The sequence below is a fragment of the Danio rerio genome, chromosome 3 (assembly GCF_052040795.2).
Source record: "Danio rerio strain M-AB ecotype USA chromosome 3, GRCz13ab, whole genome shotgun sequence".
In the NCBI taxonomy this organism is placed as follows: Eukaryota; Metazoa; Chordata; class Actinopteri; order Cypriniformes; family Danionidae; genus Danio; species Danio rerio.
In genome coordinates this window covers 19,777,144-19,802,221 of record NC_141023.1, presented here as the reverse complement: position 1 = coordinate 19,802,221, position 25,078 = coordinate 19,777,144, and the positions used below count along the sequence as shown (strand labels likewise).

The 25,078-nt window shown below is 34.8% G+C and overlaps 2 long non-coding RNA genes across 5 annotated transcripts in view; one reads left to right on the top strand and one right to left on the bottom strand.

The window, feature by feature from the left end:
* Positions 1-25,078, top strand: part of LOC141381177 (uncharacterized) — a 250,631-nt gene that overhangs the window by 84,797 nt on the left and 140,756 nt on the right. The window lies entirely within an intron of this gene.
* LOC141381341 (uncharacterized) lies at positions 22,251-22,852 on the bottom strand. The gene is made up of 2 exons (XR_015480142.1): positions 22,488-22,852; positions 22,251-22,407 (listed from the first exon to the last, which is right to left on the bottom strand). It is a non-coding gene; the product is annotated as an uncharacterized LOC141381341 (long non-coding RNA).

Sequence of the window (25,078 nt, the reverse complement as noted above, 5' to 3'; positions counted from 1 at the left end):
TTATCCAGGATTTTCTGCATATGGGATTCCTCTTCTCTGTCCCACATTCTTCATTCTCTTTCTGCCTGTTTGCCCAAACCCCCCCAGATGAGTATTAGATGAGTTTCAGCTTCAGGTGCAAGGCTATTTTCTTAAATAGAAACTGAAACTTAGACTAAGATGATTTGTGAAAAGCATTTTTGTTAGCTGAAATAATAATAATAACATCTAGCAAAAGAATCTCTTTTTCCACATTTAAAGGATTAGTTCACCCAAAAATGCTAATTCTGTTATTGATTACTCACCCTCATGTGGTTCCAAACGTCTGAGACTTTCGTTCATCTTCAGAAAAAAAGAAGATATTTGAGATGAAATCTGAAAGCTATCTCATCCTAGCAATGATTCAGACATGTTCAAAGTTCAGAAAAGGAACCAAAAAATTTCAAAATATTCCATCTAGTTCAACTGATTATACAGTGTGCCAAAAACAACCTTATTCGCCTGTTTTCTACATTAGGTCCGGGTGCTGCCAGGAGTAAAGATAGGGGAGCAAAAAAATTATTGACTTTTTTTTTTTTTTTTTTTCGTGCAAAACTCTCCATTCACACGGGGCATCAACCTTACGATTTACTTTGAATGGGGGACATCAAGCGTTGCCGAGTTGAAATTTTGCGTCTGTCTGCTTTGTGTCACTAGCTACAGAAGTTGGGAATTTCTAAACTTTTCAAGCACCAGTGGAAGCGTCGGCCAATCAGATCGCTTCATGTAGTAATCCTAGCTCAGACAGTATCTGATTGTGATCTAATTTTATTGGCTGATGCTGCTGTGACGGTTGCGTCAGCCCCAATTTTAGACACGCCCTCCATCAAGAGTTGATGCTGAAGGTGCCAGTGTGCAGATTTTTATTTATATTATTGAATCTATGTATTTACTTGTGTATATGTGTGTAAATTTACATTTATTCAGTTTTTTAAATAATATTCAGGAATATTATTGACTGATATGAAAATGTTCTTATGACATAGATTTTGTAAAGTAAAATGTTCTGGCTTTTAGTCAATATATTATATGAGAGACTTGCTTTGTTTACCAAATAAGTGGATCTAATTGAATTTGCATTGGAAACATTAAATAAAAGTAAAAACAATACTCCTAAAATCATTCCGCATAAATCCACAGGTTTTTTTTTATTTTGTTTATTTATTTATTAATCTCACAAAATTCTCTGCAGAAATAGCAAGAAATGTCCACAGATTCTGTCTGGCCCCAGTCATTACCCATCTTTTTTGTAATAGCCTATAATTTGTGTACAAGTTACTAGACCACTCTCGAATGTGCGTATCTCACTTTGCTCATGCACCTTTCCATTCCTGGGAAGCATGAGAGCATAAAACCACTTCACTATGATCTGAAAGGGAAATGTGGTTATCAGGGCCGGAGTGGGACACCTTTTCAGCCCTGGAGTTTCAAGCCTCAGACCAGCCCACCTCAGTTCACGACTGACTATATTAAAATAAGGTCATTTCCAAATCAGTTTCTAATGACACTATCACATCTTTTTTTTTGAGAAAACAGCTGCTTTAGAACTTCAAATGTTCAACAACCCTAACAGTATTATATGTCTTAACAATAAAAATGATAACAATAAGTTACTCTAACGAGGATCGAACCCGGGTCCGCAGCGTCTTAATCTAATGAGCTAACCGCTGGACCACAATAGCTGTGTTTAGAAAGGAGACACAACTGAACTTCATAATCATTAAAATAGATGAAAAGAGTTGCGGCAAAATAATGAATAAAAAGGCTGTGGTCAAGTAAATAAATAAATTTAAAAAGTGTGACTGCTGAGAGCAACAGATTCTGGAGCTAGGGACACCGGCCCTCGCGGCCAAAAAACGGACCGGCCCACCGGGAATTCTCCCGGTCCTCCCGATTAGCCAATCCGGGCCTGGTGGTTATGCTAATACTGTATCCCACAGTCTTAATGACGCATGCATGATTGGAAAGGACATTATATAGCCATCCGTCCCTTCAAAATCAGTAGGAGTAGTGATCTCAGAAACCCAAACACCAAACGAGAGAGCAACATTTTTTTCACTACCGTAAAATTGTTGTGTTTTTTTATAGTTTGCAAAGCAAGGTTGTTTATTTGCTATCAGAATGTTATGTCTTGTTATCATAAACTTGCTGGACAACACAGCCACAAACATCCAAAGGCACAGGCCAGAGTATCAGGCATGAAAATGCATGCGGCCAATTTGCCAACTTATCCAATACATGTTTTAAGTGCGGATGCCCTTGCAGCCACAACCCAACACTGGGAAACTCTCACACAATCTTGCAAACACTCACATACACTACGGCTAATTTACGTTATTCAATGCACCTGTATTACATGTCTTTGGTCCTTGGGGTAAACCAGAGCACCTGGAGGAAACCATACTCCAAACTCCCCACATAAATCCCAACTGCTGGGGTTCGAAACTATTTTTTTATTTAGATTGTTTTTAATTTTTCACAATGTATTAACTTTATTAAAATAAAGCACATATCTATAATTTCCTGAATTTTACTAAGTATGTGTATTTTTCCTTTCAGCACTTATTTTATTAAAAAAATAAATAAAGCACAAAAGAGCATTAAGTATTTCTAGAACTACCATGGCGGTCAAAATGACTGCATGCATTTCAGTGTCTGCTACTTTTCCCTGTGAATTTATGTTTGCATGCATCTGTTGCATAGCAACTTCAGGCTAACAAAAACAACTTTATTTAAGATATTTCTTTCAAAACAGCATATTCAGTGTCACGAAAACAAAACCTCCTCTGCTTGTGAAAGTGAGGCTCGGACAATATCAATGTAGCTTAACTGTACATTTATAGGCTGTGTTACCAAAAAGATTCTGTTTTTTTGAGTGATGGCTTAATTAAAAATGATGACAGACATTAAAAGCCTAATTTTAAAATCTCAAAAGAAGTTCTAAATGTAAAATCGATGTGACAATATCGTCTTACATGAGGACGATCAGAATGACTGCTATGGTAATATGATATATAGAATTCCGGTAGCTCCAGTGTTAAGAACATAAACTGAACTGAAACTAACAAAACCTCTAATGAAACAAACCAAAACAAAACTAAAGCAAACCTTAAAATACTGAAAACGGCTAATTTAAAATTGCTAAACCGTAATACCCTTACTAGGGTGTCCATTTCCTTCTTAGTTAATAGGAGGTCAGTGAGGTTGGTTGAGGCTGGTTAGCGAATGCATATCCACTTTGGCTGGAAGCAGGAACTCTTCACCTGAATTTGATTCTGAGAAGGATCAGACTGAAAATGGTTTGTTTGTGTTACGCCTAAATGTCCCGCCCTGAACAATCAAATAATTAGCTCCTGAGTCCATCAATCTAGACATCAGTCAGCTCGCTGTAGGGTCAGCTAAACAAATTATTGCTAAATTAGGCCACCCTTCAGGCTATTTTCCCCAGTAACATCTGCGTTGAGATTAGATCTCTGGAAGAGCTTGTTTGTTGAATACAGAGGCTTGATTAAAACAAGCAAACGGTACTACTACTGTAAGACAGATTACATAAGGCAGCAGTGTGCTGTAACAACTTAGTTAGCCCTTGGAGTATACAAACCCTACACAAGCTTGTTTATTTGATCTACACTTTTACAGCACCTGTTCCTGTTTGACATTAAAATGAGATCACTTTCAGTCTTTGGAAGATTGAAGGTCGCAAGACACTTTCACTTTATCATTTCAACAAGGATTTCATCAGTCCTGATTTGTGATGTTTAGACTGATTTCAAAGCAGAACCTTTTTAAAAAGGAAGTTTTAAATACTAGCTTTAATAAAAACATGTGCTGTGGGCCCCGAAAGGCCTTTATCTAGACTTAAGACAGGAGGGCAATAAATGTCGGAGATCAGATGTTCATTTAAAAGAACATCATCAACACAAATGGGAACTGCATGTGTGAACTTACTCTCTTCAATATGTCCAAAGACCAAAAGAGACAAAATAATAATAAAAAAAAGACATATGCTGTGATGTAACTCGTAACGGCTCTAATCATCTGTATTATGTGTGGTGAATCAAGCAGATGGAAGGAGAGGAAGGAATGTACCATTTCATACAAAGAGATCAGCAGAGGGGTTATGTAATTCTGCTGTTTGGATGTGTCTTAATACCTCAAGCTCTTTTCAAATAAATCCTAGCCTGGAGAATGAAGTTGTGGAGAATGAAGACGTAAAATTTTAAGATAATATTAGCTTTTTTTGCAGGGCTCAATATATAGATTTTCTTTTTGCGGACCCCTGGTTGACCAATACTATTGACTTATTCAATATTATTTACAATTTCATTTAATCAAAATTCTATTTTTAATGTATTGTTATTGTTGTTGTTTTTTTGTGTTATTTTTCTTCACAAACTAAAACATAATGCAATAATAATTTATTATTTTTTTATTTAATTTGCATTTAATTCATAGGCACACTTTTGGCATACAAATCAAGAGTTTTAATTTATTTAGAATTTTTAACACACCTAATAATTTTATTGACACTACAACTACAACTACACTGTAAAAACCAATCGTCGATTTAACTTAAATTTGTAAAGGAACTTGCTGCAGAGCTTTTTTCTTGGTTAACTCAACCTTAATCGAGTCAATTGCATTGCTAATGTTAAAAGTTGTGTCAACTCAAAAAAAGTGTGCAGCAAGTTGACTTATAATTCTAGGTTGAGTCAATCTATCATTTTGTGCGTGCGTGCGTGCTTGTGTGTGTGTGCACCGTAAAAAATATACAATCAATTAGTCATGACAGCATATGTTTTTAGTTAATTTTACGTTAATTATGTTTAAACTTAATTTTATAAGTTATGCAAGCTGTTGTAAGTCAGTTTAACATAATATAAGTTCAATGGGCTCACGAGGTTAATTTGATTCAGCTTAAAAATTTAAGGCAATCAGATTTTTTTTTACAGTGTATTAAAATAGCCCATGTGGTCTTTCTGACCATTCATACAAGATTGTACAGAATTTAATCTGTCACATCATATTTAAATTTGATGCTTTAATGAGATTTTAGAATTAGGCATTGAATATCTGTCATCATATTTTATGAAGTCATTACAATTACGGTCTTTTTATAATAAAGCCTATAATTGTGTTTGAGTTATGGCCCAGTATACTTCAAATGACATCGAAAAAAGAACTTGATGTTGTTATTTCATATTAAATCTAGCCAAAATGAAGAGCTCGTTTCACCTGTTCGAAACCAAAGCAAATGTCTTAGGTGAGTTATTTTTCATACTGAACACCTTTGACGTACCATTGGTCCATGATGATTGCACAATTGGTGGGTGTGTCCTGCAACTCCACCTTAGTTGAGGTATGTATCCACACAGTTCAGTGTCAGAGTTGAGGGTTGAGTATCATAGCTGGTATAGATATATCCACACCTGTACCTTTACTCGCTGAGAAATTCACACCGGACGATAAGCATATCTGCATCGTGCCACATTTGATAAAGTTCTTAACATTGACTATGTTTACATTTGTCATATCAGTAATCAAATTATTTGCCTTAATCTGATTAAGACAATAATATCATTAAGGTTTTTACATAAGTTACTTTTTAAAAGTTCCTTTCATGATTCCATTTTACATGTTATAACACAGATTGATTAAAATCATTGCATCACCACGCTATCCATGTTTTATCCAGAGTTTCATGTAATTCTGGGTATTTAATTTTAATTTTTTTTATTTTAAAAGCAGTTTAGTAGTTTCAATTTCATTCAGAAACATTTTATTTATGGACAAACTGAGGTACTGGATGCGAGTATGAATGAAGGACTGGTGGAAGAGTGTTGTTTTAATGGAATTTAATATTGCACACTAAATGGGAGAAAAGAAAAACCTCTGCCTTTTGCGGTGTGTCTGTAGTCCTTTATTGACTCAGTAGGTGCAGAGAATAGTGTCAAACAACCGTGTGTGTATGGAATGTCTTAAAATGCAGCAAAAATGCCACATAATAGTTTGTAGATAATAGTTTGATTGCTGTGTTTACATGTCTGTACTGTGACTAAAATCGTCATACTCCACATGTCGTAATAATTTGATTATGACCTTAATTGGATTAAATTCATCAAAAGTCACTGTGTACATGGTAGACTCTTAATCAGACTACTGTCTTAATTGTGTTAAAATTGATTGGATTATTGATGTCCGTAAACATACTCATTGTTTCATTTAGTGCACTTCTCGCCGTAAAAGGCTGTTTGCCCTGGCTGAAACTGTTATTCTCTTGTTAAGTCCACTTGAGTGCCATGACATATTTATAACCCTGCCTACTTCAGCACATGGGTGTCGGACAGTTCGAAATCAGTATACCATCACTCAAATTGATAAAAATCTAATTGGTTTGTTATTTTTCTAATTTCTTTTTGGTCTCAAACGAAGCACAAAAGCCAACAAAAAATTCAAATACTCAGAACTGTTTTGTGTTTTGCAATTTTAGCAGTTTTTAATTTACAGAATAAAAATAATTAATCAAAATGTCTGCCTCAGTAGTTCTGCTGTTACAGTTAACTAGATAACTTTATTAGAATCTTGATGGACATGATGTGCAACAACCTAACATACTTGACAGAAAACTAAATATTTAAGTTTGCGTGGCATAAAAACACATGTACATGGTCAACAAACATATGTTGTGACCCCACTATCTTCATTGTTGAGAGCTGAAACGTTGTACCAGAGATATATTATGCGATATAGAGACATCACTGTGATGAAAGCATTCCACTGACATTTATGTGAGCCATGTATACCATGATCTATAATTTTATACACGTCTCGTAAACCTGAAGCCAATTTCAGAAATCCCTTCCAGCCTGGAGTCTGGACCAAAGCTATGTTCGTCGTCTAAAGATTTTTGTTTTTCAGAACAGAAAACATGGTCGGTATTAAAATCTCATTTTTCATGTCTGGAAAAAAATGAGGTTAAAGAAGTTAATCAATTCCTCAAACATAGATTTATTACCTCTGCATCCTTCACTGTACCTTTATGGCTGGCATCTCTCACAAACACCCACTAATGATTTTACCAGGAGACGCTGATGCTGCAAAATACATATGTAACGTAAAACCTCTTTGTTTTTATAGGGTTAAACCTTGTAAGTTCTCATCCACCTATTGACACACTCTACGAAAGTACCCCGACTGCTTGTTGAGGCATATTTGCTCCTGGCTGTACAATAACAAATCATCTATAGTGGATGCTATTAGATTTAAGTGTTGCAACAATAGTCTCCAAAGTGTCAGGCACAATTTCGCAGAACGTCGAAGCCACATTTGATTTTACAGTAAAGAACAAGCCCTCACTGGTGGGAAAATAGACCTCTGGAGGTTCAGATTGTGCTTTACCACTGTATTTAATAGCCCATAAGAGTAAAATTAACATTCTGTTTCATTTCAACCTCATCCAATCAACTGTTCACTTTGACTGAGGAAATAAGGTGAAAGCTTTTATTCTTACCCACTCATGATTGTTGTCTTGTCGTATTGACTTGAATATTCTGATGTTGACAATTTTATCATTACATAAACCTCAGTACTGTGTGTAATTTCAATTCTAATTTCTGCAAGTGTATTATTATTACTGATTAAGGTTGTAGTTATTTTGTAGATAGAGGTGTGGATTTCTAGTTTCCAGCATTAGGTACGTTGCATAGGACAGGATAAGAAAGGGGCTTTTAATAAAGGGAGATATATACTGTAGGTACCCAGTTGTAGGAACTAGCCATCAGGATGATGAGATGTAGACATATAAATTACAGTATGTGACTGTAAGAGCAAAAAGGATGGGTAAAGACCATCATTGTTATTTACAACAGTTTATAGCACAGTGCTTCATATCATTAGGGCTGAAAAGGTTACTGTTGATATGTATTTTACTACAGATTACAAAATACATGCTTTACAATGTAATTAGTAATTCTTTTTGTTAGATTGCTCAGGCTTAGTATAGTTTGGGGTACTTTAAAAATGCTTAAAGGTCCCATGGACTGCTTTGGAATATGCATTTTCATTGGATGGTTGATGTTATCTTAACTGAAATATGAAGACAGGGCGGTATATAGAGTAGCTCTTCCCCTTTAAAAAAAACAATAGCATTTTGTTTTATCACAGGGGGCGGGCTATGTCAGATACTAGAGAGCATTTTATTGGTTGGAAGATTCGCTGAAAAAAATCGTTGATCCATTTAAGGGGAAATGACAAACTGCAAGCTTTTTATGTTTAAATCTTCTAAATGCTAATTTTGTTACTGTTTTGGAGCGCACTAGATTATAGATATCTTTAAGACTAACATACTGATGCTAACATCTAAAAAAAAACATTATTTTAATTTCACGGGACCTTTAAGCTATTGTATACATAACATGAAGGGACCAAACTTTAAGCAGTTTCTTCAATACAGTCAAATTTGATAGGGCCAAAGCAACTGATAGTGCAAGTAATTTAAATGTTTTGCAAAAAATGGAATTATGCAACAAATTTGATAGTTTATTAGTTCACAATAGTTGATGGTACCGTATTCCATAGCATTCATTAACAAAGTGTTGTAAATACTATTAGAATTACAGTATATTGAACTTTACTATAGTATGGTTCAATATATATATATATATATATATATATATATATATATATATATATATATATATATATATATATATATATATATATATATATATATATATATGTACTATAGTATTTACTATAAATTACTATGGTATTTTTTCAATGACACCAGCAAAGCTGGGCGATTGATTGAAAGTAAAGCTGCATGATTCTGACTAAAATTAAAATCATTATTTTTTTGCTTAAAATAAAGATCACGTTTTTCTTATGATTCTGTAGATGTAAAATAAAGGTTTATGTAAGTCAGAAATTATTACAGTTTTTTTCTCAAACATAGGGTAAATCAATAATAGGTGTAGGTCTACTGGTTTCTATAAATTATTTTATTGTACTTATACTAATTCTGATGGTGAATTATGTTTGAGATATAGGCCTATGCTTGCAGTCTGTCATTTGACAACATTATAAGACCATTTTATTCACTGGTAAAATCAACATTAAATAGGCTAGAGTAGTTATACTGACACTGTAAACATTTATTTTCATGCACAACTGTGTGTTCGCTATAAAAAGAAAAAACATATCAAATGCTTTTCGCATTCATAACTCTAAAATGCGGTATGATTATTTAAATTAAGTGCACGCTTTCAGTTTCATTTTCACTGCTCGCGCACGGCTCTCAAACAATCACTCTGTGCCACAAACTGAATATTATTTACAAATTTATTACCCGTTATTCACAGCATATCAGGTTCTGTTCACTAAAGTAGACGCGCGCCTGCTCTCTCTGTGGTAACAGCTCACGGTCAGCAGCCCACATCACGTATGATTTCCCGGCCGCGAATGCAGCATTATGTGAAGACAGAAATGACATTTTTAGGTGAATTATACCTTTTAAATACAGTATGTGACATTTTAAAATCATTTGGAGGTGTCCATGTCACTGAGCAGTATATGTGAAACAATGAAAAGACTCGTGCGGCAGATGATTGGCAGAATCATAGAAAATGCTGGATTAAGATCGTCTAAGGGGTCGAATCGAGATCGCAATCTTTTTTCGATTAATTGTGTAGCTCTAATTGAAAGTGGCTTTGATTTACTCTGATAAAAATTACATCAAGATAATTCTTTGGTGATAATAAAAGCTGTATGTGTAGCTTCTTGATGAACTATTTTTCTGTGTTGTAAGTTTTACCACATCTAACAACATGTTTTTACTCCAAACTCACTTCATAACAGTTGATTGTTTGGAATAAATCATTCTGTGAGATTATTTTATTATCATGCAATTATTAGTCATGACGTATCAATGAAAGCAGTTAAATCTTCTGTGGGGGTTTCATGGTCTTCTTCCTTGTCTGGGTTTGGAGCTTCCATTAGAGAGCGCCCTCTGGCCTTCAGAGGAGGTTTACTACTGATCACAGAACTGTGCTTCCCTGACATGATGTGCATGACAATCACCGCTTTGCTCAATTGCATTCACAATATAATTTTGATTAATTGCCTAGTACATTGAATGAACAGCTTATGAACTCCAAATCAAATAATCAGAGTTTCCAAGTAGTCATAATGACTGTAGATTACATTCATGTCCAATTTTCAGTTAGGACACCTCTATTAAGAATACCACATGAAGGCAGCATACATGAAAGTAAACCAAGAATGTCCAATCTTACTTCTGGAGGGCGACTATCCTGCAGAATGCGTCTCAAACCATTCCAGCAGATTTGCCAGGAAGTTTCTAGTGAGCCCAAAGACCTTGATTAGCTTGGTTGGATATATTTGATTATGATTGGAGATAAAGGTGTCATCACGCCATGCTGTAATTATCGTAATTACCAAACTCCAACTCCACAAAAAAAGGCTTGGACACCTCAGAGGTAAACATTTCTCTCTGTCTATGAGCAATGGCTGTGCTACTGGCAGTGGATTCAAATCCTACTCGTTCATTAAATTTAGATGCTAAATGAGTTATTTAAAATGTTCTTCATGTGCAACTTGTGGAAATTAAGTTACTGTTTAGACTAATTGGTTCATCAGTTAGTTGGAATGAATTTCAGGGTTTATGCGGGGGCTGGAAGTCCTTGAAAAGGTTTGAAAAGTGCTTTGATTTTGGATGAAGTGCTTGAAACTGCTTGTAAGTGTAATTGTGTTGCTTTGGTAATACTTTGACTTAATAAATAGGTAATAATAAATAACTATTTAAATAAAATAAATAGGTTTCATGTTGCATAAATGATGCGCATGTGCCTGTAACATGATTTGCCTTACTTTTTTTTAAAACTCCACCCTTTTAAATAAAATAAATACAAATTTAAGATGAAAGATTTCATATTTAAAATTCAATTTGTGACATTTAAGAGGGAGTTAAGCCGCAGTCACAGTGTACTTTTCTCCATTTATACGCAGAGGAATGGAAACGCGATCGATAACGCAAGCTTGTGCGATAAGTTTCGCAGTTTGCTGCATTACAAATTGCAAGCTTGGTGAACTCTGACTTGCGAAATCGCATCAAGTTCAAAACATGACCTCTTGGACAGAAATTAAAAATATGGACCAATTGCTCACTCTTTAAAATGTCTGATCATCTTGTTTAATCCTGCCCCTTTTCGCAGTGGTGAAAAGAATTTTCACACAACAGAATTTCACATGCTCAAACTCTACTCAACTATTTAATTTTGAGATTGGGCCAATATGCCATCAAAGAAATATTAGAATATTAAAGAATATAATATAAATTAGCATCTAATATGTTGTGAAGAAGTATGTATGCATTTAAACATGTCACACTTAAAAATAGGCTTGTTACGATATCCTTTTTTTTTTGTACAATATAATACGATGAATAATATTTTTGTCATTTTAAGACCATTTTATGCCACTCATTATATAATGGCAGAATGTAGATACTATTGTGTTTTTTATTATGCTGACACTGACACCTAATAGAAATAGAGAGGTTGCACAATTAACTAAAATGTTGCTGATATTGTTTTTTGTGTATGGGCGATTATATGTTGCATAACCAAAATTCTTGAGGTCATGGCCATTTGTTGTGCGATGAGATTTATTGATTATTGTGACAGGCCTATTTATAAACTGTTGTAAAAGTTTGAAAATGCACCTGGAAAGTGCTCAAATTCGACGTTGGTAAAAGTGTAGAACTGTTAAACTTGTGTTCATGCATTAAATTTAATGCAATCTGTGTAAAGCGATTAAAATCAAATTAGTCTAAATTAATCAAAATGTATTTATTTTCAATCATGTTGACAACTCAAAAAAACTGATGTAAATTTATTGCATTGATGGCATCGAAGATCTCCCCAGCATTTTAAGTATTGCAGGTAATGCAGAGATTTCCTTTAAATATGATAAATCAAGGAAATTACAATATAAACAACCCAGGCCCATTCTGAAAACATACCTCTATATACATTTCTGGACACCATCAAATATGTCCCTGGAGGTTCATTTTTTGCAGTTTTGCAGCCCTGGTCTGATTTTTACCACATTCTCACCCTGTTATTAACTTGTTCATTGTATTTTTTGGCTTTTGTTTTTGCCTGCTTTCTGGAACTGTTCTTCACCAAACTCGAACCCCGTCATCCTGATCATCTCCTCTGTGCATCTCAAGTTCACCAACGTACATTGTGAGCTAACTGGACAAACTGGCAACAGACAGAAAGCCATCCATACAGAGGTAATCGTATGGTAATTTAAAAAAAAATGAAATACAGTCATACGTACTTCTGGCTACACAATTCACAATCTCCAGAAATGTATTTAGTGCTACGTCTTCAGAATGAATCCATGTTAAATATAAAGTGCTTAAATGTTTTGAGGAATGTGTGAATATGAGCATTACTAAAGTCTTTTTGCTGTATCACAAGACACACATCATCTTGGAGCAGATATTATGAGCAAAGATTTGGATTTGGAATTCCGATCCATATCTTTAATGGCCCTATTTGAGAATGCACCCTAACTCATCCTAATGGACCTTCAAAAGGGAGCCCTCTTGCTGTAATCTCAGGCTTGTGGTCACTGATGGGTTACGGCTGTCATCACATCTTCACAGACGGAAGAGAGCTGTGTGGTTTTGAGGGAAAGTTATGATCCCCCTGTGATGATAAGAAATGAGGTAGAGGTGATGTGTGTCTTTTAAGATGGGAAAGAAAAAAAAGATCCATCTTGCTTTTGAAGGTATTTCCCTTAAATATGATACAGTTTGGCGTCCTGTTACATGTTATTTCCACTTTTTTTGCGGTTTCATATTTTTAAATTGTATATTAATTGTAATTATTTATATTGTTATTTTATTTATTTTTTATCTTTTGTTTTTTTTGCTCACCAGGCTGTATTTATTTAAATATACAAACAGTAATCGTGTGTATAGTTCAACTGAAAACATCAGCTTTTTTGTAAGTGTGATTAGATACAAAGTTGAATTTTCAGCAGTTACAGTATATATAGAGTCAGGTCAGTCTCAAAAATAATATATTTATAAAATAAAATTCATTAATTTATTCAATAAAATCCAATTTGTAAATTCAAATTCATAATAAATACAACACATGATTTGTGATTTTTTTATTATTATTATTATTATTTTTATTTACAAATTGGATGTTTGTATATTATAAATTGTGTTTTGAATTTAAAATTAGATTTGTGTATTTACAAATCGTGTTGAATTTACGAATCGTGTTGAATTTACGAATTGGATTTGTGTATTTTTGAATCGTAGTTTGAATTTACAAAGTTGATTTGTGTATTTACGAACAGTGTTTTGAATTTACGAATTGGATTTGTGAATTTACAAATCTTGTTTTGAATTTACAAATTAGATTAACACACTCCCGTCAAACTTAACAGACACAATTCTTAAAGAGCCAGCACAATGCAAAATGTACAGAATATTTATCTGAACGACAAATATGAATAATGTAAGTTCATAAATGCAAGCATTCATTCATTTTCCTTTGGCTTAGTCCCTTTATTCATCAGAGGTCACAACAGTGGAATGAACCACCAACTTATCCAGCATATGTTTGACACAGCAGATGTCCTTCCAGCTGCAAACCAGTACTGGGAAACACCCATGCACTCTCTCATTCAAACACATACACTATTCAATTCACCTGTACTGCATGTCTTTGGACTTTGCGAAAAACCAGAGCACCCCACGCAAACACGGGGAGAACATGCAAACTACACACAGAAATTCCAACTGACCCAGCTTAAACTAGTGACCTTCCTATGAGGCAACAGAGCTAACCACTGAAACACCATGTCATCTAAAATGCATCACATCAAAACAAAAATATTCAAAACTGAAATGCATCCTTATATAGCATTGGTTATTAAATCTGAACGTTTAGGCTCCTACAGTGCCAAAAGTCAGAACTAATGCAGGTACAATGTGTTTTTACAAATAATGAATAAATGGTTTTACAAATTGTTACTGGACCTTTATGGGTGCAACATTTGAGCTTATTTTAGCCATCCAATTTCGATCACATTTTTAATTATTAAATGTGATTTTCCATGGATCTGTTTCAGAAATTGAGCCCTGAAATATCACATAAAGAAATCCACAGTTGATTCTTGCAAGAGTTTTGTTTTTATCTGAACAATAAAAAGGATTTATTAAGCATTTAGTTTACATGTAGCATCAGAATAATGTGTGTGCAGAATGTTTCGCTGAATGAAACTTCCAAGTAACTATAAGTTACAATTATCACAGTCCTTTGTGTGTGTGTGTGTGTGTGTGTGTGTGTGTGTGTGTGTGTGTGTGTGTGTGTGTGTGTGTGTGTGTGTGTGTGTGTGTGTGTGTGTGCGTGTGCGTGTGCGTGTGCGTGCGTGTTACAAAAATCCTAATTTGAAAAATCTTCTGTGGACATATATTTTTCAACTACTTTCATATATTTTAACCACTATCCTTTCATGCTCTTTCTTATTTTCCCTTGAGCACTTATGTTCCAGAAGGTGTTGCTGACATGTCTTTTACTGTTCACTCTGATGACCAAAATGCAATGAAAGCAAATCACATTACTATTGATCAACAACAAAGCTTATTTAGGCTTCTGTTCTTTGTCTCCTTGACCCACTGCTTTGCTTATAGCCTCCATCAGTCAGTTTGGCTTTGGAAAAAGACACCACTGCAGGCAGGGGGAGCAAAAGTACATTTTGATGGATGTGCCCAAAGAGAAAACTTGTATTTGATAGATGTTGTGCAGGCGCACATATCTGCAGAAGAGAGTGTGTATCGCATGTCCCTGTTTGGGTGGAAAGGGGTCTTCTCTCTGGTAGAAAACTGGGCCACAATCTCCAAGGTTGTCACTTTGGATATTAGTTCTAGATTCATGCACGTCAGATGGTACCATTCTCCTAAACCCACTGCCAGTGCGTCCTTGAGAATCTTTAGCCTTATATCCAGTCAGTCAGTTCAGTTCCGTTTTTAGTATACTAGTTTAATACTCTATATATTGTACTAGTAGGGCTGTAATAGTACTTTATATTTTTATATTATATGTAATATAACTAAATTCTGGAGGCACTTGGCTGAAACCAGAAATGTTTTAAAATAATTCTTTATTGTTTTATGGAAAAATAGAGAGGCATCATTTTACCAGAATTGCCATGAAAGCACAGTAATAGTATTGCAAGCAGCAGGAACAAGTATACTATACAAAAGTCATGTGGACACATTATTTGAATGGGCTTTGTTTTTACAATGAGCATGCGTGGTTCATGCATAGATACTGTAAATATTTGTGTACATGAGTGGAAAATCCACAGAAAAGAATATTGAGCTATTTTAAATTTTGATTGTGTTCCACTGCTCGTGTGCTGTGGTTGGTGTAGCAGCAAACTGCCCTTGCATGGCACAAGTCATTGAAATGAATGGGTTTCATAGCACAGTGCTTTCCGCATCCAGTGTTAAAGCTAATTCACATTGCACACAAACTGCCCTTGCATGGAGACTGACTATTGCTGAAGGGACAGTGAAATGAGCGGGACAGTGGGGACTGTTAATCCAGCATGCTGAACACTACTAGACAGTGAGGCTAAGCCTTTTATTATCATATTTTGGACAAAAATCAAAAAAGCCATTTTCGGCTGATAATTTTAGGTGCCCAAAAGTGTTGTGTATCCCTAGTACACAAATTTTTGTAAAGAAAATTTAAAGAATGGGTTTTTAGCTATAAATACTTGTCTACTAATTGAGCACTACGGCTGGTATGATAAATTAATTCATAGCTATTTATAATTTTATTTATTTGTTTTTTTTTTTACTTTTTTTGTATGCATTATAATTTTAAACTAAAAAGTGATATTTTAACATCATATCGCAATCAAGGTGGGTTTTTAACCACACTCATATTCTTATGAAAAGGAGTGTGTAAGTGGTCAAATGGCTTTTATGCCATAAGTTTAATATAAAGACAACTCGCAATGAACACCCTTGTAATTCGCTTAAACCTTTTCTAACTGGTATTATATGATTATTTAAGGTTTAAGTGGTATGTGTAAGGAATAGTATGGATACAACAGTAGAGCATTTTAGTACAGCAGAGTATGGCTGTTTGTAGTCCATGCAATGCATTTATTAGTAAAAATTAAGCTCAGAATCAATTCAAGAGAGAATCACAGTGCATTCAGAAAATATGAAAATCTGTGCAGAATAATTTCTCAATTCTATTTATTGTTTCAGCCCTAAACTGCATGTGTGAAAATAAACTGCTAAATAGGACAGTATTGTAGATTTTCTTTATAATAACTCAACTGTATGGCTTATGCCAAATGCGTGTGATGTTAAATACATTTTGGATGCATTTTTCCCAGTATTCAACTTAATGTTTTACAAAATGCTTAATTGTTACAAATTCACGCTAGTATTTCCATTTGGCACAAAATATCATCCTGACTGTAAAATGTGTTTTACCTTGCAGACTTCAACTAATGAGTGTCACCACAGGCACGAAAGTCAAATAAATCAAGCAGATTAGAACAGTAGTGCAATAACTGTGATCGAAATATATTGGCAACCAATTTTGTGTTTTAAAGTGTAACCTTTTCCAATCTATTCCCATAATTACAACAGCTGTGTTTGTTGCTACTGGCCGGAGCAATATTGACGAATTTTACAGCCATTGTTTCACTGAACTGCAGTTAAATTTTAAAAATAAATACTCTAAATTAAAAATAAGTCTCATTCATTAATAATTGCATGTTTAATTGAACTTTTAAACTTTTTATCAAAAAATCACCCTTTTGCCTAATTCACAACACATGTATATATACAAGCAAATGTGCTCTCATTGTTTTAGTTAATTTGGCTTATTTTAAATGATGGCTATTATGGAAGCTAATCATCTGCAGAAAACACATCCAAACAATCTTCGTATGAGGGCTTTCTACACAGCATTTTCAAACAGCCTTTTGTCACTCTCATAAAACATATGTCTCTCTTTCTCTGCACATGTGTTCTCGCTAGATCCTCAAAACACCCCAAAACCAGCTCAAACACAATAAACTAATTTATACAAGCCCAGATTACAGAGCATGAACTTTTTATTTTTATTTATTTATTTATTTATTTATTTTTTTTTTTTGCATGAGTTGTGGTAATTTTTTCACTTTTTTGTGAATGCAGAGTCAATTTTTGTACAAAAGTATCTCACAAGTAAAAATAGAGAAGAAGCTTAAAGTATAATCTATAGAACATTTATTTTGTGTTCAAATTGTGCCTTGGCAATCAGATCCATCTGGTGTCTGCTTCCCAAAAAACAAACAAGAAAAGAAACACTGTCTGGACCTTCCTTTTGAGTTTGTGTTGTCATGAAAAGCGTTGGGAAACACTCCAACATGCACCCCCTTTGAATACATATTCATTTGTGGCCGATGCAGAATACTTTCCGTTCAAGATGCTGGAGAAGTTTGGATAAAGTCAACATCACGGTTGTGTGGTTGATCTGGGGCACATGTTTCCCACCATAAAGAGTTGATTCACCTTGATCTTCTCAAATGGTTAACTGTAATTGCAGCAGACAGAGGTGTTGTGAGTTTTTAGAGATTTGAGCTAGTTTCCAACGCCACGTTCCCTGCTGGGATTTTATTTCATCATGAGATCAGCATATTTCACGCGGGTGGTGTGTGGTTGACGGTGCATGTGCTGAGACTTAGTGCTGTGTTCCCAAAGCGATGGAAATGGGATTAAATGAGGGTTTTTTATTGCTTCAACTCCAAGGAAATGAATAGCAGTGACCTGTAGTGTGAAGGTTTGGTCTCTTTGTAGTTTAACAGCTGCATTTCAACATTTATGCTCTTTTTTTCAGTTTGTCATTATTTTTGCCATATGAAATGCATAATACACACACACAAAAAATGGTTCTTTAGCAGTTCTTTGTGGCCGCTTAGTGGTTCTTTGGCTTGTAGTCATAAATGAACCAATGTCAGTGCTATACAGCACCAGCAATGATTCTTTAGTGAGCCCTTGGGGTGGTTAAAGTGGTTAAAGTGTTATATCATATAGATAAAGATATAGGTTATGTTATTGGGAAAAAGATGACATTGGGATATTTTGTACTTTTTCTATGATTATGAGCCAAAGAACTAAATTTAATGCTATTTAATACTTATTTTTAGTGTGTACCTCTTACACAGTTCCCATATTTTAGGCTTATATCCTAATTCACAATGTATTTTACAAATGATTTATATTTACAATTCTAGAACAGTTCCAAAAAGTGACATTCAAATGAGAATATAAATAGTTTTTTTTTTTTTCATTCGTTCATTTGGTTGTTTGATTGTTTGTTTGTTCGTTCATCAATTTATTCATTTATTCATTCAATAGATGGATGGATATATTGATGCATTTATTTATTTAATAAAAAGAAATTGTAATATATTTATGGTCAGATCTTTCAGTGTGCAATATAGAAAATTGCAAAGAAGTTTTACAGTAAAAAAAAAAAAAAAATATATATATATATATATATATATATATATATATATATATATATATATATATATTTTTTTTTTTTTTTTTTTTTTGATCAATTGAATTACCTAATCGTTAATCATTTACCTGATCAAATAAAAGTGTTAAATTGTTTAAATGCATCATATTGTCTCCAAAAAGCAGTGCAATTGCCTGTTTGGTGTCAGTTGAGCACTAAGATTTCCTTAACACATATACATTTCCAACCAACCAACTAGTTAAATCTTAAATAATTTTGATTTACCGAACACATTCCTAGTCAGCTCTCTGCCCAGATCTGTTCCCATCCTTCACTAGCAGATTCATTTGCATTGCATTGTGACAGATTCATGAAACAACCCTGGCTGAAATGTTCCACTCAAACTGTTAAGATCAGACTGAAACGATAAGAGACTTTGTGTAAGCAGAAGGATAAACAGAGCAGCAGGTGTTAGATAGGCAGGAACGCCGTAAGCTTTGACAGGCTTTCCAACATCTCCTGCCACACATCGCGCACACACACACACTCACACAATGCTTATCAACACAAAAGTTCAACAAACAGAGCAAAGTTTTGTGTTCAGAAAGTTAGGAAATATATTTTCAAAGTACAATGAGCTCTTTTATCTGTACAGATCAAGCACGGTTTTGATTCCCCACCAGTTGAGCCCTTTGAACGGCAGCACAACAGCCCTTCTGTAAGCTTCAGTTGACAGTCACAGCCAACACATTATACATGTTTAATCAGAGAAGCTCAAACGATTTATCACAACGACGGCTATTCTGCTGCCAGGAGCCACTCCGCTCTTGAGGGCCACTGCGGTCCTGATGAGTGAAACGAAGAGCAGGAGATGGACTATTATTAGAGTGACTACGAGCTGTCAAAGCCCAGATTTCTCTGTCACGACTGAGTCATGCTTGCCGGAGGCAAAATGTCATTCAACATTTCATTTTGCGGATACTTCGCTCTCTTTTAGACTGCATTAGCGGACAGTGCGAGGCTTGATGGGGGCAGTGATAGGAGCCTTTTAGTTTAAATACCAAATGGAGGCTGCATTCAAACAAATGAAGAAGTGAAAGGCTCATGTGATTGGCATTTTGGCCCGAGGGACACTCCCTTTTTTGTGGGGACAAATTAGATTTGTTCCCTTAATGTCCCTCATCCTTTCTTTCTCTCTCGCTTTGTTTTTCCTCTTCCTATGCATCTCCATGCCTCCAGGCCTAACTGGCTGCAGATCAGATATATTAAGCTCTCAGAAAAACAAATAATGGATTGAAAAAGCGATTTGATTCATTTGAGGAAGTAGAGAATTATTATAAATGATGATTCGTCCTGGGTCAATATAGACTGTGTCTCGAGGTTGATTATAACAGCGGGCTGTACTGGTCAGGGTGGCCTGAACTCTTATCTGTGCACTGTCAATAACTGATGCTCACTGAGATTGTTCTGATTTGTCAAATGTACAGTAGAAAAGAGAGGCCTTTGATCAATGTTCTCTGTCAGGAGGCTTTTAGGTTATCTCATTCAATCATACTTTTATGGTGATTTCCCATCCTTTCTTTTAAAGCTTTAGTACGCTGCTTGCTCATTGCAGCTGCACTGAAAAGTAATACGGATGAAAGAAGTTTATTAAATACACTGAATGATGACAGCATTTTCCAGTAATGAACAGGGAGTGGAGGTTCCATATAAAGGATGAAAAATCTCTGCAAAATCATTAGAAGTAGTCCTGGAAATGTATGCTGTAATTTAGATACTCAGAAGCCATACGTTAGTCTTGTGTGATTCCTTTTTTATTTGGAAACAGACTCATTTTACAAGTCATCTAGAGCAGGGGTTCTAAACCTTTATCACTTCGGGACCCACTTCTTTCTTTGATCAATTTTTAAAGGCTCACCTGTCTGACATTTTCTCTTAAATGTTTGTATGAAATGCTCATTTAAACCTTTATTTATTGGCAGCAAAGGGCCTTATCATACTCCCGGCGCAATAAGGCACAAGGCATGTTTGGTGTGATTTGTTGCTATTTTCAGACCAGTGCAACCCTAATTTTCACGTTTTGTGCCACGTTGTTTAAATAGCAAATCCATTTGTGCCACTTTGTGGACTCATGGGTGTGCTGGTCTAAAAAGGTGTGTTAAGGTGTTCTGTTTGTTGCGTTGCTATTCTGAAAAACGGAAATAGACCGTGCAATTGACAAACTAAAAGCTGGTCTAAAGTCTAGTGCAGAGCCCGTCAGTTATGGATGGATGGATGGATGGATGGATGAATGGATGGGTGGATTAATTGATGCATTTATGCAGGTCCAAAATGCTTACACATTGCTTAATACACACAGGATCTGGAGCAATACACAAGTATCTTTAAAAATGAAAAAAAAATTAAAGGACTAAAATGCTACAAAATTATTATTTTCTACTTAAACATAAAAACTACTACCTTTATGAATTCTTCATGTTGGTTTTTCAGTTTATTCATGACAATTTGCATTTATATAATGTTATTATTATTAGCAGTAGTATTGCTTATATGCATTTTTACATTTATTTTGATAAAAACAAGTTTAGATTTATCCACCTGTTGGGTTTTGGAGACTTATGCATCACCACATGGGGCATAAGAATAGGGTGTGTTTTTGGATATAAGTTTTTTGATCACACTTTGTCATTATTGCTTATTTATTTGTCGGGTTAGATTGCTAAATTAGAACTTAATTTAGAAATAGTTTTGAAACAAATCTTTACAAAAAAAAAACAAAATACATATTTAGGCTAACAGATGTCTTCAGTGGAGTACGTACAACACCGTTCCATTATCCACAAAAGTAAAGGAGTAAAAGTAAAGTAAAGAGACCGCATGGAGGAGGCTTTATCCTCGTGCTGCAGATGGTCTGTTTAATTGTTTTCTCACCAGTGAAGTGTTTAGTTCTTCCACTTACAAAGTCCACCATGTAAATAGCAAAAGCACCATGGCACGACGCAACTGACTCTTAAAGGGTATGCGAGATGAGACTCTGATTGGTTTGATGCACGTTATGCTCAAAACACACCCATAATTCATTAAAAGAATAAGCACAACCCTGTTAGACCATGCACCAGGGTGCAAAGCATAGTTTTCCATCTTGAAAATAACAAAAGTGGATTCGGGCCTGCTCATAATGCTTTTGCGCCATGCGCTTTAGACTTTGCGCCTAGATTGTAAAATAGAGCCCTAAGAGGGCCTTGGTTAAGAATTTTGTGGCTGAAGTCTTCAAACTGACATCATCAGAGAAAGATCACCACTCCAAACGCAAACGCAAAAGCAAATGGTCAATGATTAAAGATTATCAAAACAAATATTTTTTTTTTCTATCAGGGGTTTAAATGGAGAAAAAGAGTGTGCGCTAGCAAAATAAACATTGTCAGGTTACATTTGAAAAACAAAAATTACTTCTCAAGAAAGATTGGTGAATAAGGCCTATTAACTTTCATATCTCAGATAATCTCAAAGAACTCGCCTTTCTATGTTTCCCGAAAGAAAGCAAGCTATATCGTATATGTGACATGAGAACATTTTCCGGTGAGTAAATGACATAATTTTCATATCTAACTGATCTATCTCTAGCAGTCCTATACGTTCGGTGTCATATTTCCCTTAGGAGGCCGCGACTTTGTTCCAGTGAAACATTACAGTTGTGTATCATTTCCTGATGTCCTCCTCGGGCTGAAGGACAGAGAATGGCTCTCACAGAGCAGAGAGTTGGCATCGCCGCCACTGGATCTCGCCGCGCATGTAACAAAGACATCTGGCAGAGGCACAAAAACGTATATTTAGTCCCAGTAATGGATCTAAGCCGTGATATAATAGCACGCTGCAGTTATTGACCTGATGCTGCTTCTCTCGTACCCCTCTTCTTTTTCTCTCTCTGAGGCAACGGGGCATTCAGACGCTCCTGCAACCTGATCCGCCCTGACTTGTATTGACCCTGATGTGCAGACATCTCTTTTCTTTTCTCCCCCTTCCTCTCCTCCGCTTCTTTCTTCCACGTTGCTCGTGTTTCTGCCGAAGTACGGAGGGTCTATTGATCCCATCCCTTTAAGTGTTGCCATAAATTTCACCCTCATTATGAAGAGCGACCTGAACTCCCTCCTTCTCCCCATCACTCATGTCAAACGCTAAGATTGCCCAGCTAGCCTCCGTGTAAGCCCATCTCGCACTGCTTGATAACCGCCGAGTATGTAACTGCGAGTGCCTTTGAGTGCCTTTAGGAGGTGGATTGAGTTTTCTTTAATGTAGTTACAATGGTATCCAGCGTTTAGGTTTTTTTTTTCAGGCGCTAATGCTGTTAGCAGTTGGCAAAGTGGCATCACACGCTGCTCGGCAGAGGCTTCCCGGAGTTTGTGGAGGGGGGAGAACTGAGAGCTGTGATTTATGGCTCTCATTTTCAGATGGTTTAACATATTGATAAAGCAAACTTAGGAAGAGGGGGATACAACAACAAGGCTTATGTGTGTAAAAGCAGTTTGCAGTTTAGCTTTGTTTCTGCTTGACAAAATCAATCAATTGATGAACAGCACTGACTCTGATATAAACTGTTTGTTTACCAATGGCTCGTCTTCAAAAAAAAATCTGATCTGACTGTTGGAATAATTTCATCAATTTCATGCATGTTCATTAAAAAAGGTCAGGAGTGTTTTTTATTCAGTGTCATATTAATCATTTATTGGATGCAAATCAATAATTTGATTCACAGAATGCTGTTTTCCTCAATACAATGCACGAGTTACATTCAGGGGTGCGCAACAGTTTTCATTTTCTGACTTTAACTCTTATAGGCAGCTGATATTAGCAGGTAGAGTTCAATGAAATTCATCACTTGCCAATTATTCTAAAGTCCTTCATTGGCCGCACCCATACATACTTCCTCTTTTTCTTTGAATTCTCTGCACAACATTAAAAGACTTTCTCCGCCCAGTTAGCTTTCTCAAATGCACATATTCTGTGTTCAATTATATTACATTTGTGCTGACAGGAAGTTTAGCTGCAGACCTCAAGTTAGTTTTAGACGATCAGGCCTTTGCATCTCCATCAGCTCCATCTACTTCTGCAAAAATGCTTCATTAGTATGCAAAGATTATCATACTCAACAGTAGATCAGTTAATATATCACCTTTAAGGAATACAAATACAGTTGCTTAATGAAAGGAGACAAAAATATTGTAGTTAATATTCCTTTAATATATTAATATAGTAATATTCCTTTTTCCCAACACTGTAAATATTATGCTATTTGAATTTCCCATTGAAAAGACATTAATATTAGCCAATAGACTTTAATTTAGGTCACAGACATGAATGATGATTTGCTGCTCAACGAGGAAGGGAAGGATGTAATAGGAGGAAGAACATTTTAATTCTAGAAAAATATATTCATGGATGATGTCATCACTTTTTTTCCCTTTTTCACAGAAATGATAGAATGCACAATTTGAAAGGATTTTTTTTAAAATACAGATCGCATGACAAAGTCATTTTTACTACACATTTGAATGATCATATGTATTAGTCACTTATAAGCATGGGACAATAACCGTTTTCAAGGTATACTGCAGTCAAGGTTTTAAAATCGCCAACATTTTCTGCTATAGCGTTTCTACAGTATGTTTTATGTTTTCTTTTAAGTTTTTTTAGGACAACAGTATCTCCAGCAGAAAAGATTTCCAAGATGCCGTTTTCAATTTTAATAAAATCTGTGTTTTTGATACTAGCGAAGACAGCAGAAGTCAATGATTCATTTGAATTATTTAGTCTGACATGTTTACTGCTCCAAACTATTTTAAAAGTTCCTCTAAATAAAATATATTAAGTTTAAAGGAGAATAAAAGTTTTTGTTTTTTACCCAGACATTTTAAAAGAATACATTTTAATAATTAGTGATCACAATACCGTGAAACCATGACATTTTTATCCAAGATTATCATCTTATACCAGCCCATGCCTAGTCACTTAGCATTATTATGGGTTTAGCACTAGCACTATATTATTATTATTTAGGACCTGTGGTAATGGTAATTAATATAATGTTAAAACACACTAATAACTCATTTTAATAAAACTATTAATAATAATAAAAGTTTATTACAAATTATACATGACACACCCATTTCCTTTATATATATATATATATATATATATATATATATATATATATATATATATATATTTTTTTTTTTTTTTTTTTTTTTTTAATTATTATTATTATTTTTCTTAAAAAAACAATATTTTATATATATTCTGCTAATAACTGAAACTTAATCCTAAAGGAAACATGCATTTTTACAATTAAAAAATACAGATGAAGACTTTTCACAATTTTCACAAAGTGCTGTTTATTAGAGGGGTTTTCAACACATTTTTAAACAAATAAGTTTTAAAAACTGATTTATAATAACTAGTTTGTCTTTACCATTATGACA